This window comes from Silene latifolia, chromosome X, assembly GCF_048544455.1.
Source record: "Silene latifolia isolate original U9 population chromosome X, ASM4854445v1, whole genome shotgun sequence".
Taxonomy (NCBI): domain Eukaryota; kingdom Viridiplantae; phylum Streptophyta; class Magnoliopsida; order Caryophyllales; family Caryophyllaceae; genus Silene; species Silene latifolia.
In genome coordinates, this window is record NC_133537.1 from 183,928,829 (window position 1) to 183,943,048 (window position 14,220).

The 14,220-nt window shown below is 40.2% G+C and overlaps 1 non-coding gene across 1 annotated transcript; it reads right to left on the bottom strand.

Moving 5' to 3' along the window:
- Window positions 1–1,561: 1,561 nt before the first annotated feature.
- LOC141625023 (small nucleolar RNA R71) lies at window positions 1,562–1,668 on the bottom strand. The gene has a single exon (XR_012534823.1). It is a non-coding gene; the product is annotated as a small nucleolar RNA R71 (small nucleolar RNA).
- Window positions 1,669–14,220: the final 12,552 nt, after the last annotated feature.

The window sequence follows — 14,220 nt, forward strand, 5'->3', positions numbered from 1 at the left end:
CATTAGTAGGTATAATTCTCTTAATCCCTTTTTAATTATTGTTAATTATCTTCATTTATTCATCATGTTTTACTTTGTTGGTATGATTGACAACCTTGCTAGCATGTTCAACATGATAATGAGTGAGTAGTTTCCTTAGCTAGGGTTAATGGGTAATTAGGGGAAACCAACATGGGGGATGATTCATGCTTAAATTAATATGTTTTCATAGTTTATTTGCTTGCTTGTTGTGATCTCAACTTATGCACATGTTATGTTTGATGAAATGCGAGCCTATGAATCCTTGCATTTTTTACCCATCACCTATCTTTTCAATGAGACTTGTAAGACATAAACCAACTCGAGTCACATTAGACCATGCATATAATTGAGTAGGGAAGATTAAGTCGACTTGTAGGTGTTGTACAATCTAATCGATTCGGCTCCGGGACCCAAACTTTCCTAGGATTGTACGATATAAACCAACTCGATCCATCACAACAATAATTGCTTGCTTATAATTTGAGAATATGTTTGTATGATCAATTCCCATGAACCCCCTATGACCCCATGACACCCTAGTGACTTTTATCAATTGTTTACATCCCTTTTTAATCATCTTGCTTGTTTACTTTTATTGCTATTTAGTTTAGTGATCTTCTACTTCAAACCCCAAATTGTGACACCCCTAGACACCATTAGTTGCAATTGAAAATCTCATCTCAATTCTCGTCCCTTGAGATCCGACCTTTACTTGCGTCTTTACTAATTGTAGAGTTGTTTGTGGAGTTATAAATTGTGTTTTGGTGTAGGTGCTCCTAACGACAAGTACCGAAAACTAAACCTACAAGTGAGTCCGACCAAAAATGGCGCCGTTGCCGGGGACGGTGTTAATTTGATTTAGATTTTCTTAAATTGTTATTAGTTGTGTCTTTCTTTGCCTTGGGGAAGTAAAACTCCTCAAGGTTTGTTCTAATTATTTTCGAGTTGTTTGATATTTTGCATGTCTAGAAGATCACAAGGTAACTTGTTACCCTTTGATCACGAAATTGAAAGGACATTGACAAACAATAGAAGACTTGCTAGGAGAACTTTGAGAGGTATTGGTGAGGTTGTAGATATTCAACCAAACGCTATTGAGTTCATCAACCCTTTTGCAAGCGAAGGTGAGGAGAACCCAACACAAAATCCAACACAAAATCAACCCACAATGCCTAAATTTTCATCACATTCCGTACCAACCGAGGAGAACTTACCCAATGGTACTCCCACACCACAACACTTAACCGGAAATTTTATTGCCAAATCCGCATTTATCCAATTAGTCGAAAGAAGCCAATTTGGGGGGATGCCTAGTGAAGACCCCCACTCTCACATGGAGACTTTTTGTGACTATTGTGATGCGATTTCTCAAACCGGTGTAACTCAAGACCAAATTCGATAGGTCTTATTTCCTTTTTCTGTAATTGGCACCGCAAAACAATGGTTGAAAGGCCTTGATAAGGCTACTCTCGGAATTGAATCTTGGAAGAAATTGGCTCTAGCTTTCTACAAAAAGTTCTACCCTCCGGAAAAGACTAACATGCTATGAGCTCAAATTACGGGCTTTAAGCAAAGAGATGAAGAATCCTTGTATGAAGCTTGCGAGTGATTCAATGGAATTTGTCGCTCATGTCTTCATCATGGACTTAGCGAGTGGTTCTTGGCACAACAATTTTGGAACGGTCTTTATGAAGATTCAAGAAATATTCTCAACATGGGATCAAATGGAATGTTCACCGAAGTTGACGACAATCAAACTTGGAACAAGATTGAGGAAATGGCGGTCCATAATTCACAATATAGTAGACCTCGCAAGGCTACTAGAGGAGGAAAGCATGAAGTGGACTCTATTACTCAATTGGGTGATCAACTTAGTGCTCACATTGATACCATCAATTTGAAGTTCGAAAAAGCTATGGCTAGACTTGAAGAAACCTCAAAATCACCAAAGCAACATTTTAATGCCATGACGGCATATTCATCAATCCCAAGTGGGATATGTGAGAATTGTGGAACTTTGGGACATGACCAAAGTGAATGTAGGGGAACAAATGAACAAGTGAATGCTTTTCAAGCATACAAGAGTGGTACCCCTTATTCAAATTATTACATTGAAAACACCAAATTCCACCCAAATCTATCATACAAAAACCAAAATGTTCAAAACCCTCAACCAACATACACCCCACCTCCCATGAGAAACCAAAATCAAAGACCCCTTTACAACCAAAACCAAGGTTACCAAAATCAAACTCCATACAATCAACAAAATGACCAAGGTTTTGATGTTCAAAAAGCGGTCCTCCAAATGCAAAAGAATCAACAAGAGTTTTTCACTCAAATGCAAAAGGATAGTCAAGCAAAGGAAATCACCATCAACAACATCCTAGCCCACACCAAAATGTTGGAAACCCAATTGACTCTACTAGCATCTTCAAGCTCACAAAGACAAAAGGGGCAATTACCACCTCAAAGTAATCCCCCGAGACATGAATGGTTAATGCCATTCACTTAAGGAGTGGTACGAGGTATGAAGCACCGAAGAAGGAAGTTGAGGATGAAGTTGTGGGAGCTAGTGATAAAGAAGAAGTTGTGCAAAACTCCAAGGATGGAGAACCATCAAAAGAAGAAGTTTCAAAGAAAAATGAAGACAAGGCCAAGGAGAAGGAACCCATTGTGATTAGACTTCCTTTTCCAAGTCGTCTAGCTAAGCCCAAATTTGATGACCAACTTGGAAAATTTATGGAGATTGTGAAGAATTTGGAAATCTCGATTCGTTTCACGGAATGAATCAATCACGTGTCGGCCTATGCAAAGTACGTGAAAGACATCCTTACGAAAAAGAAGTCGATCCGGAAGCTTGAGACTATCGCCTTCACTAAGGTGAGTAGTGAAATACTTCAAGGGAGTTCACCTCCAAAACTTAAAGATCCTGGAAGCTTCTCAATACCGTGTACCATTGGCGACACAACGATCAACAAAGCCTTATGTGATCTAGGGGCTAGTGTGAGTGTTATGTCGTACTCGGTGAGTAAAAGGTTAGGGATGGGAGAGTTTAAATGCACCAATATCACACTCCAAATGGCCGATAGATCGACGAAGACACCATTAGGGATATGGGAAGATGATCCTGTAAGAGTTGGGAAATTTTTCATCCCGGTGGACTTTGTCATTGTTGACATGGAAGAAGACTCCAATATTCCAATCATTCTAGGTAGACCTTTCTTACACACCGCGGGTGCGGTGATAGATGTGAAGCATGGAGAGCTCACTCTACAAGTGGGAGATGAAAGCATAACTTTCAATCTTGACAAGACCATGAGAGCTCCCCGTTTGCATGAAGCATGTTTTATGGTTGATCATTATAGCCGGAAGGATGATAGGAAGAAGTCGGAACTCCAATGGAAAAAGAAAGTTGATGATGATCCATCAAAAGATCAAGGAAATTGTAACAAAGAGAGCTTGAAAAGCTCACCAAAGTCAAGCAATGAAGAAGAGGGCCTCATTGGCCAAAGCAAGAAAGTGGGAGAGTTGTCTCTATCAACTCAAGAGATCTTTAGTGACCAAGTAGAAGAAGTTTGTGGTCTTTGGGACGATGAGTTTGAAGGGATTTTCAATCCCTACATTGGTAATGCTATCGATCAAGACCAACATGAAAGACAACAAGTGCAAAGATCTATTGAGGATCTTTATCATGACAATGAACAAGCTTTTGACTACTTCTTCAAGGTGTTGAGTAACATCAACAACACCTTGGACATTCCCCCATGGCATCTCACTAAGGATGAGAGTTTGGTGGAGTCCTCTCCAAACCACCATTTGTAAATATTTCTAACTCCCTAACTAGCATTTTAATTCTTACATTGCATTTTTGTCATTTTTGGATTTTTATGCCTTGATCAAGATATTTATCATTTTTGAGAGAAGTGAGGGAGGGACTAATGATTTTGTTGATGTGTAGTGCTTTAACTTAGTGTGGGGATAGCAATTGCCTAGGCTATCCATGCCTTCGTAGTGCCCCTACAATGAAGATCAGGGGATTTGAAGAATGAAAATGACACGGGATATGCAAGTGCACGGATGGAACTGAATCCGGGTAGACCAGGAGGAATCCGAGCGTCCCTATGGGTAGTCCGCTCGTCTTATGGGAATCCGAGCGTCTGTGGAAGAATCCGTCCGTCCAAATGAGCTGCAAAATTGAAAATTTTGGTCTGTTAGAGAATCCGAGCGTCCCAGCGAGAAGACGCTGCCTGCAGAAAGAATCCGCTCGTCTTTGCAAGAAGACGCTCGTCTTTGCGGTGCGGATCAAGAAAATTGCGTAATGAGAATCCGATCGTCTTTAAGGGAATCCGCTTATCCGAATTACGTAAATCCGCTCGTCTTCTCTAAAAGACGCTCGTCTTTAGGCGAGATTTCCTGAAGCCAAATTGAGCAGAATTCGAGCGCCCCGACAGAATCCGCTCGTCTTCCCCCCGCAGTTTTGAAATTTCAGGTGTTTTAAATACCCCTTCCCATATTCATTCATTCAAACATTCAAACACTACCCATAAACCCCAAAACCCCAAACCCTCATCCTCTCCATCACCAAAAACAAAATTTCCTCAACCAAATCCAACAAAATCAAATCCAAATTTCCTTACAACAACAATTAATCACTCCTTTTACAACAATAATCAATCCAAGCACCAAAATCTTCAACTTTTGAGTCGATTTTTGAAATACAAAGGCAAATCCTTTCATCTTAAAATCGATTTGGGTATAATTGGAAATTGAAGATTTTCAATCTTTTCTTGGTATAATCATCAATGGCAAGAACAAAAGGAGCAACAAAGGCACTCAAGGCAAAGGCACTCTCAAAAAGGCAACAATGCCTTCAAGCAAAGAAAGCTTCAATGGCTATGGTGGTTGCTAGTGAAAACTTGGAAGTTCAACAACAACAAGATCCTCCCTTGGAAGCAACAACATCAACAACTCTTGAAATTTCTCAATTATCAAACTATCCGGAGGTAATTTTCATTTATAACTCCCATAGGGATACATTTGCCAAGTATTCTAAGAATGCCATTCTACCCACCGAATTCATATGTGAAGATGCCTTGAACAAATTGGGTGTCCTTGAACAAACAAAAGCCTTCTTCGAAGCCATAGGGTTGGGAAAATTGTTTACCACAAGAGAATTGACATACCCTTCCCTTACCTTGGAATTCTTAAGTTCATTGAAACTGACTAAGGTAGAGACTAGAACATATATCGAGTTTTGCCTTGCCAATGTGAATAGGCGCATCACCTTTGATGTTTCGAGTAAAGCATTAGGTCTTAGTGATACACCTTATTATCACAAGATGCGCGAAAAATATGACCTCGCTCCTCTTTGGGAGGAAATTTCCGGGAAGAAATTTGAGAGCTTTCATGCTTGTCGGGCTCTATTAGTCCACTATCTGGGCATTAGAGTGTGGCACAAGGTCATCGGGAATACTATAATTGCAAGAAAAGACACTAATAACTTTACAATGCTCGATTGTGTTCTACTTGAGTCGGCCTTAAATGTTGGAAGGGAATTCACTGAGCCTTACAATGTTCTATGGCTTTTGGTGGAAAGATGGCTCAATGTTGATTGTGGTAAGGAAGGCACCGCTTTTATCGTAAATGGAGGTCTAGTTACTCTCTTGGCCAAGAACTTTGACGCAAATTTCAACAAGGATAACACCTATGCGGCGATCAAAGGGGGTCATCTCATTGACATGGATGCCATGGTTAACAAGTACAAGTGGGTCAAGCATAACTCTCTTGACACCAACTATGGGTGGCTCACCAATGATGCTAGATCTTTCACTTTGCCTTCCAACATATGCGGCTTGAGTGCTCATCGAACAAACTACCTATTTCCACTTTCCAAAGGCGCCGAGTACATCATCCGTCAACAAAGGGGCGAAATTGAAGAGCCCCCCTCCTCTATTGTCACACCACCCTATCCATTCAAATATCAAGAGTTCAAACCCAAAGATGTTGAAGTGGGCAATGACTACATGACTCTACTTATGCAAGAGATGCACAAACAAGCTTACAATGATCGAGTAGATGCATACTTGGCCCAATATCTACCCCTCCTTCATTTATCTAGGCATGGACTACTTGATCTTTCATGTCCTTTGCCTAGTTGGGCGGATAGGAAAGTCTTCATTCCAAGCACATCTAGGGGTGAAAGACCAGGTGAAGATGGGAATGATGATGATGAGGTTGATGATGATGAGGGTGTTGATGAAGAGGTAGATGAAGAAGAAGAAGAGGCTAATGAAGATGATGAAGGAAGTGAGCAAGGAAGTGAAGAGGGAAGTGGAGATGAGTCCGCTTCTATGGAGGAAAATAATGACAATGATGATATGGTGGAGGACTAGCAAGCTTTGGAGGCTCCTACCCTCTTGAGGTTTATCTAATTCTTTCTTTGTTTTATTTATTTTTATCTTGATCATAGTTGGAGAGTCCTAGCAACATGAGGACTAACACCTCGGCCCCATTGAGGCGTTCTTTTATTGTTCCCGTTTGAAAAATCCAAAATGACAACATTTAGTTTCATGCATTGCATCTTGTGTGCATGAACTACCCCATAATTCAAGACATTAGCAATAATGTCTATGTCGGTTTGGGGAAGTACATGCATACGCAACGGGAGGTAATCAAAATTACGCTCTACGTCATAAACAAAAACCCATGCATCATGTAGTGTAGATAAGTATAGCTTGGATTTAGTATAGGATTCATGCATCATACTTGCATAATTTCCTATCATATTGGCCATTGAGGACAATGCCCATATTAGTGTGGGGATCGGAAATTCTAACTTAACTTTTATTCAAAAATTTTGAAAAAATCAAAAAAAATTTGAAAATCCAAAAACAAGTTCATTTCCTTTGTAGTGTAAACTTGTATATATTGTGTTTGTTCTATCCTTGTTCACATTGATCGACTACGCCACATCCGAGACATGAGGATATTGAAGACCTCATGGTATGATCTTTCCAATCTCCTTTTTCCTCTCTATGTTAATGACTATGTGGCTTTATTTTGATTGATGCGGTATAAACAATGTGAATTTAGGACTTGCATTTAGATTATTTGGCATATTAGTTGGTAGAATCATTTGCATTAGGATGTATATATGTTAGTTGCATCATGGCATGTAGTTGCATGTTAGAAAATTTTGCGAAACCGTCTACTTGGGAAGCTTGACAAGTGTATATAGGCCCTAGTAGATGCTTCTTCTTCTTAAGACTTTGCTTGTTAGAATACTTGTAAAACACCCTAGGATGTGTCATACTAGTATCCTTTGACCCATGGATTAAGGCCTAGTCAAGAGTACCTTGTGGTGTGATAACTCCTTGGCTACCGTTTATTCCAAGGTGACCCTTGAAACCATGCATCCATCATCCGTGTTCTACCACATTTTTGTCATCAAAGGGAATGGGCACAAAAAGAAATTGATTTGAGTTCAATGAAATGAAAAGTGAAAGAAAGTTTGCAAAATGCATCAAATGAAAAGAGGAGCAAAAATAGACTCCTAATGCTTCAAATATAAGGCACTCTCACTACATATGGGGTGACTTTGAAAATGTTCAAAAAGAAATGCAAAAAGTTGAGAAGTTGTCAAGTATTGAAATGCCAAAAATCAAAAGAAATGGCAAAAGAAAGTGTTTTCAAATGTTTTATGCCACAAGAAATTGGGGGGAAAAACAAACAACAAAAGCAAACTACCAAAATGAAACTCAAATACTATCGATCCCTTTATCCATCGTATCCATTTTTGTGCATGGTAGAGAGGGGACGACCCTTCTTCTTGTCTGGGCAAGAGGGGGAATTCCGCGATCCTCCAGTGTTTCTAACACCATAGGGAGTCTACTCTTGACAAAAGCATTTAACGATTGAGGACAAAGGTACCCTAGCTTGACACAACTTGGAGGTTATTTATTGGTATCCTTATAGGCTTAGTAGTTTGAAGAAATTGCATCTATGAAGGAGTGTGTACCCTTGAATTGCTTCCCCTTTAGATAATTTCCGCCACTTAGATGAGGAGAGTGGCGATTATTTTTTAGATGCATCCATTACTTGATTTTATGAGCTTTAATGTTTGGATGTGTCGCCATTTTGGCAAGACCCACCTTGCCTTGCAAGAAGGCATCCTACCTCATGGTTGTCTTGTTGTGAGTTGAAGGGGCGGAGTGAGACCCAATAATTATCTCATATCGGCTATGCTATTAGGTTAGTTTCAATAACGGTCCTAGTCTTTGTCACCTCTTTACTCGGGATGAGCAAAGGTTCGGTTTGGAGATATTTGTTGTGACCATAATTTGAGCATATTTAGTCCCCGAATTAGCCTTGTTCCCATGCTTTTTAGTGCATATTTGGGTCATTTATTGTCTTTAGTCCTTTGTTTTGCATATTCTTTGAGGTTTTGATCCCTTGGTAGGAAAGGAGTGCAAACCTTGCATTTTCATGGCAAAATGGAGCTAAATTGATTGAATTCAATGACCAAGCATCAAAGAGAAGACAAGACTAGAAGGCCTTTGTACATACTATAGTAGATGGGCAATGATGAGAAAAGATCCTTGCATCCCCGAGGAAATCCTCAAGGATTTTATGAAGAGAAAAGGAAGAAAAGAAGAAAGGAAGAAGTTGACGGGGAATCGGCGGATTGACCACAATCCACCCGGTCCAAAGACATGCAATCCGATCGTCTTCCTCAGCTGGACGCCCATCCAGAACCACAACAATCTGCCCGTCCAACCCGCGAATCCGCTCGTCCAAAACACCCACAATCCGCCCGTCCCGTGCCCTGCACGCTCGGATTGTGTGACACCTAAATCCGTCTTCTACTTGCTCAAATGAAGGATGCGCATATTTTTCAAAGACCGCCGAAAAGGAGACGGAGTCTCTCTTGAGACCAGCGATTCCTCAAGGACTTAATCGTCATTTAAGCCCTTAGTAAACCCTAATTTATGTACCTAATCCCCACTATAAATACCCCATTAGTCTACTTAGATTATCATGTTCTTTGTAGCAATCTCTAGTGTAGTTTATATCAATCAAATCTCTCTTTAATCTTGTAATCAACCTTTAATCAAGTCTTAGTACAAATCTCATTTCCTTAATCTCTCTTTTGTTCATCTTTCATTTTGGGTAATTGAAGATTATTTGGGTTATTATTGTAAAATTGACAACCTTCCAATCAATCATCAAGTACGTCTATTATTCTTTGCTTTATTATTGGAATCATTAGTAGGTATAATTCTCTTAATCCCTTTTTAATTATTGTTAATTATCTTCATTTATTCATCATGTTTTACTTTGTTGGTATGATTGATAACCTTGCTAGCATGTTCAACATAATAATGAGTGAGTAGTTTCCTTAGTTAGGGTTAATGGGTAATTAGGGGAAACCAACATGGGGGATGATTCATGCTTAAATTAATATTTTTTCATAGTTTATTTTCTTGCTTGTTGTGATCTTAACTTATGCACATGTTATGTTTGATGAAATGCGAGCCTATGAATCCTTGCATTTTTTACCCATCACCTATCTTTTCAATGAGACTTGTAAGACATAAACCAACTCGAGTCGCATTAGACCATGCATATAGTTGAGTAGGGAAGATTAAGTTGACTTGTAGGTGTGGTACAATCTAATCGATTCGGCTCCGGGACCCAAACTTTCCTAGGATTGTAAGATATAAACCAACTCGATCCATCACAACAATAATTGCTTGCTTATAATTTGAGAATATGTTTGTATGATCAATTCCCATGAACCCCCTATGACCCCATGACACCCTAGTGCCTTTTATCAATTGTTTACATCCCTTTTTAATCATCTTGCTTGTTTACTTTTATTGCTATTTAGTTTAGTGATATTCTACTTCAAACCCCAAATTGTGACACCCGTAGACACCACTAGTTGCAATTGAAAATCTCATCTCAATTCTCGTCCCTTGGGATCCGACATTTACTTGCCTCTTTACTAATTGTAGAGTTGTTTGTGGAGTTATAAATTGTGTTTTTTTCTAGGTGCTCCTAACGGCAAGTACCGAAAACTAAACCTCCAAGTGAGTCCGACCAGTAGCTAACATAGTACCCGTACCCAAAAAGGATGGGAGAATCCGTGTTTGTGTTGACTTTAGGGAATTAAACAAAGCAAGCCCTAAGGATGACTTTCTTATACCATGTATCGACATATTAGTGGATAATACAGCGGACCACGCGTTGCTATCCTTCATGGATGGATACGCGGGATATAACCAGATCAAGATCGCCTTAGTGGACATGCATAAGACCGCCTTTGTCACTCAATGGGGGACCTACTACTACACGGTCATGCCGTTTGGGTTAATCAACGCCGGAGCTACATACCAACGCACCGCAACTACGCTCTTACATGACACGATGCATAAAGAAGTTGAGGTATACGTAGATTACATGATTATCAAGTCCAAGGAAAGAGAGGGACATATTGCGAACCTTCGCAAATTCTTCTCGAGGCTACGGAAGTACAACATGAGACTCAATCCCCAGAAATGCACATTCAGAGTAATATCTGGCAAACTCCTGGGATACGTGGTTAGCCAAAGAGGTATAGAAATAGACCCTTCAAAGATCAATGCTTTAATCGAAATGCCGCAACCTCAAACAGAGAAAGAAGTTAGGGGATTCCTAGGCAAGGTACAATACATCAGTCGATTCATATCGAAACTCACGATGATCTGCGAACCCTTATTCAAGAAGTTAAAGAAAACAGATCACACCATGTGGGATGGTGACTGTCAAAAGGCTTTCGACCGAATCAAGGAAATACTAGCCAAATCGCCAGTGCTCATGCCACCCCAACGAGATCAACCTCTTGGTTTATATCTCACGGTAACTGAAATGACCATGGGCGCCATGCTAGCTCAAACCATAGGAAAAGAAGAAAGAGCCATCTACTACCTTAGTAAGAAGTTCTTGGAGTACGAGTGCAAATACACAAGGGAGTTCACCTCCAAAACTTAAAGATCCTGGAAGCTTCTCAATACCGTGTACCATTGGCGACACCACGATCAACAAAGCCTTATGTGATCTAGGGGCTAGTGTGAGTGTTATGCCGTACTCGGTGAGTAAAAGGTTAGGGATGGGAGAGCTTAAATGCACCAATATCACACTCCAAATGGCCGATAGATCGACGAAGACACCATTAGGGATATGGGAAGATGTTCCTGTAAGAGTTGGGAAATTTTTCATCCCGGTGGACTTTGTCATTGTTGAAATGGAAGAAGACTCCAATATTCCAATCATTCTAGGTAGACCTTTCTTACACACCGCGGGTGCGGTGATAGATGTGAAGCATGGAGAGCTCACTCTAGAAGTGGGAGATGAAAGCATAACTTTCAATCTTGACAAGACCATGAGAGCTCCCCGTTTGCATGAACCATGTTTTATGGTTGATCATTATAGCCGGAAGGATGATAGGAAGAAGTCGGAACTCCAATGGAAAAAGAAAGTTGATGATGATCCATCAAAAGATCAAGGAAATTGTAACAAAGAGAGCTTGAAAAGCTCACCAAAGTCAAGCAATGAAGAAGAGGGCCTCATTGGCCAAAGCAAGAAAGTGGGAGAGTTGTCTCTATCAACTCAAGAGATCTTTAGTGACCAAGTCTAAGAAGTTTGTGGTCTTTGGGACGATGAGTTTGATGGGATTTTCAATCCCTACATTGGTAATGCTATCGAACAAGACCAACATGAAAGACAACAAGTGCAAAGATCTATTGAGGATCTTTATCATGACAATGAACAAGCTTTTGACTACTTCTTCAAGGTGTTGAGTAACATCAACAACACCTTGGACATGCCCCCATGGCATCTCACTAAGGATGAGAGTTTGGTGGAGTCCTCTCCAAACCACCATTTGTAAATATTTCTAACTCCCTAACTAGCATTTTAATTCTTACATTGCATTTTTGTCATTTTTGGATTTTTATGCCTTGATCAAGATATTTATCATTTTTGAGAGAAGTGAGGGAGGGACTAATGATTTTGTTGATGTGTAGTGCTTTAACTTAGTGTGGGGATAACAATTGCCTAGGCTATCCATGCCTTCGTAGTGCCCCTACAATGAAGATCAGGGGATTTGAAGAATGAAAATTACACGGGATATGCAAGTGCACGGATGGAACTGAATCCGGGTAGACCAGGAGGAATCCGAGCGTCCCTATGGGTAATCCGCTCGTCTTATGGGAATCCGAGCGTCTGTGGAAGAATACGTCCGTCCAAATGAGCTGCAAAATTGAAAATTTTGGTCTGTTAGAGAATCCGAGCGTCCCAGCTGAGAAGACGCTCGTCTGAAAGAATCCGCTCGTCTTTGCAAGAAGACGCTCGTCTTTTTGCCAGTGCAGATCAAGAAAATTCGCTGTAACAGAATCCGATCGTCTTTAAGGGAATCCGCTTATCCTGAATTACAGAAATCCGCTCGTCTTCTCTAAAAGACGCTCGTCTTTAGGCGAGATTTCCTGAAGCCAAATTGAGCAGAATTCGAGCGTCCCGACAGGAATCCGCTCGTCTTCCCCCCGCAGTTTTGAAATTTCAGGTGTTTTAAATACCCCTTCCCATATTCATTCATTCAAACATTCAAACACTACCCATAAACCCCAAAACCCCAAACCCTCATCCTCTCCATCACCAAAAACAAAATTTCCTCAACCAAATCCAACAAAATCAAATCCAAATTTCCTTACAACAACAATTAATCACTCCTTTTACAACAATAATCAATCCAAGCACCAAAATCTTCAACTTTTGAGTCGATTTTTGAAATACAAAGGCAAATCCTTTCATCTTAAAATCGATTTGGGTATAATTGGAAATTGAAGATTTTCAATCTTTTCTTGGTATAATCATCAATGGCAAGAACAAAAGGAGCAACAAAGGCACTCAAGGCAAAGGCACTCTCAAAAAGGCAACAATGCCTTCAAGCAAAGAAAGCTTCAATGGCTATGGTGGTTGCTAGTGAAAACTTGGAAGTTCAACAACAACAAGATCCTCCCTTGGAAGCAACAACATCAACAACTCTTGAAATTTCTCAATTATCAAACTATCCGGAGGTAATTTTCATTTCTAACTCCCATAGGGATACATTTGCCAAGTATTCTAAGAATGCCATTCTACCCACCGAATTCATATGTGAAGATGCCTTGAACAAATTGGGTGTCCTTGAACAAACAAAAGCCTTCTTCGAAGCCATAGGGTTGGGAAAATTGTTTACCACAAGAGAATTGACATACCCTTCCCTTACCTTGGAATTCTTAAGTTCATTGAAACTGACTAAGGTAGAGACTAGAACATATATCGAGTTTTGCCTTGCCAATGTGAATAGGCGCATCACCTTTGATGTTTTGAGTAAAGCATTAGGTCTTAGTGATACACCTTATTATCACAAGATGCGCGAAAAATATGACCTCGCTCCTCTTTGGGAGGAAATTTCCGGGAAGAAATTTGAGAGCTTTCATGCTTGTCGGGCTCTATTAGTCCACTATCTGGGCATTAGAGTGTGGCACAAGGTCATCGGGAATACTATAATTGCAAGAAAAGACACTAATAACTTTACAATGCTCGATTGTGTTCTACTTGAGTCGGCCTTAAATGTTGGAAGGAATTCTTGAGCCTTACAATGTTCTATGGCTTTTGGTGGAAAGATGGCTCAATGTTGATTGTGGTAAGGAAGGCACCGCTTTTATCGTAAATGGAGGTCTAGTTACTCTCTTGGCCAAGAACTTTGACGCAAATTTCAACAAGGATAACACCTATGTGGCGATAAAAGGGGGTCATCTCATTGACATGGATGCCATGGTTAACAAGTACAAGTGGGTCAAGCATAACTCTCTTGACACCAACTATGGGTGGCTCACTAATGATGCTAGATCTTTCACTTTGCCTTCCAACATATGCGGCTTGAGTGCTCATCGAACAAACTACCTATTTCCACTTTCCAAAGGCGCCGAGTACATCATCCGTCAACAAAGGGGCGAAATTGAAGAGCCCCCCTCCTCTATTGTCACACCACCCTATCCATTCAAATATCAAGAGTTCAAACCCAAAGATGTTGAAGTGGGCAATGACTACATGACTCTACTTATGCAAGAGATGCACAAACAAGCTTACAATGATCGAGTAGATGCATACTTG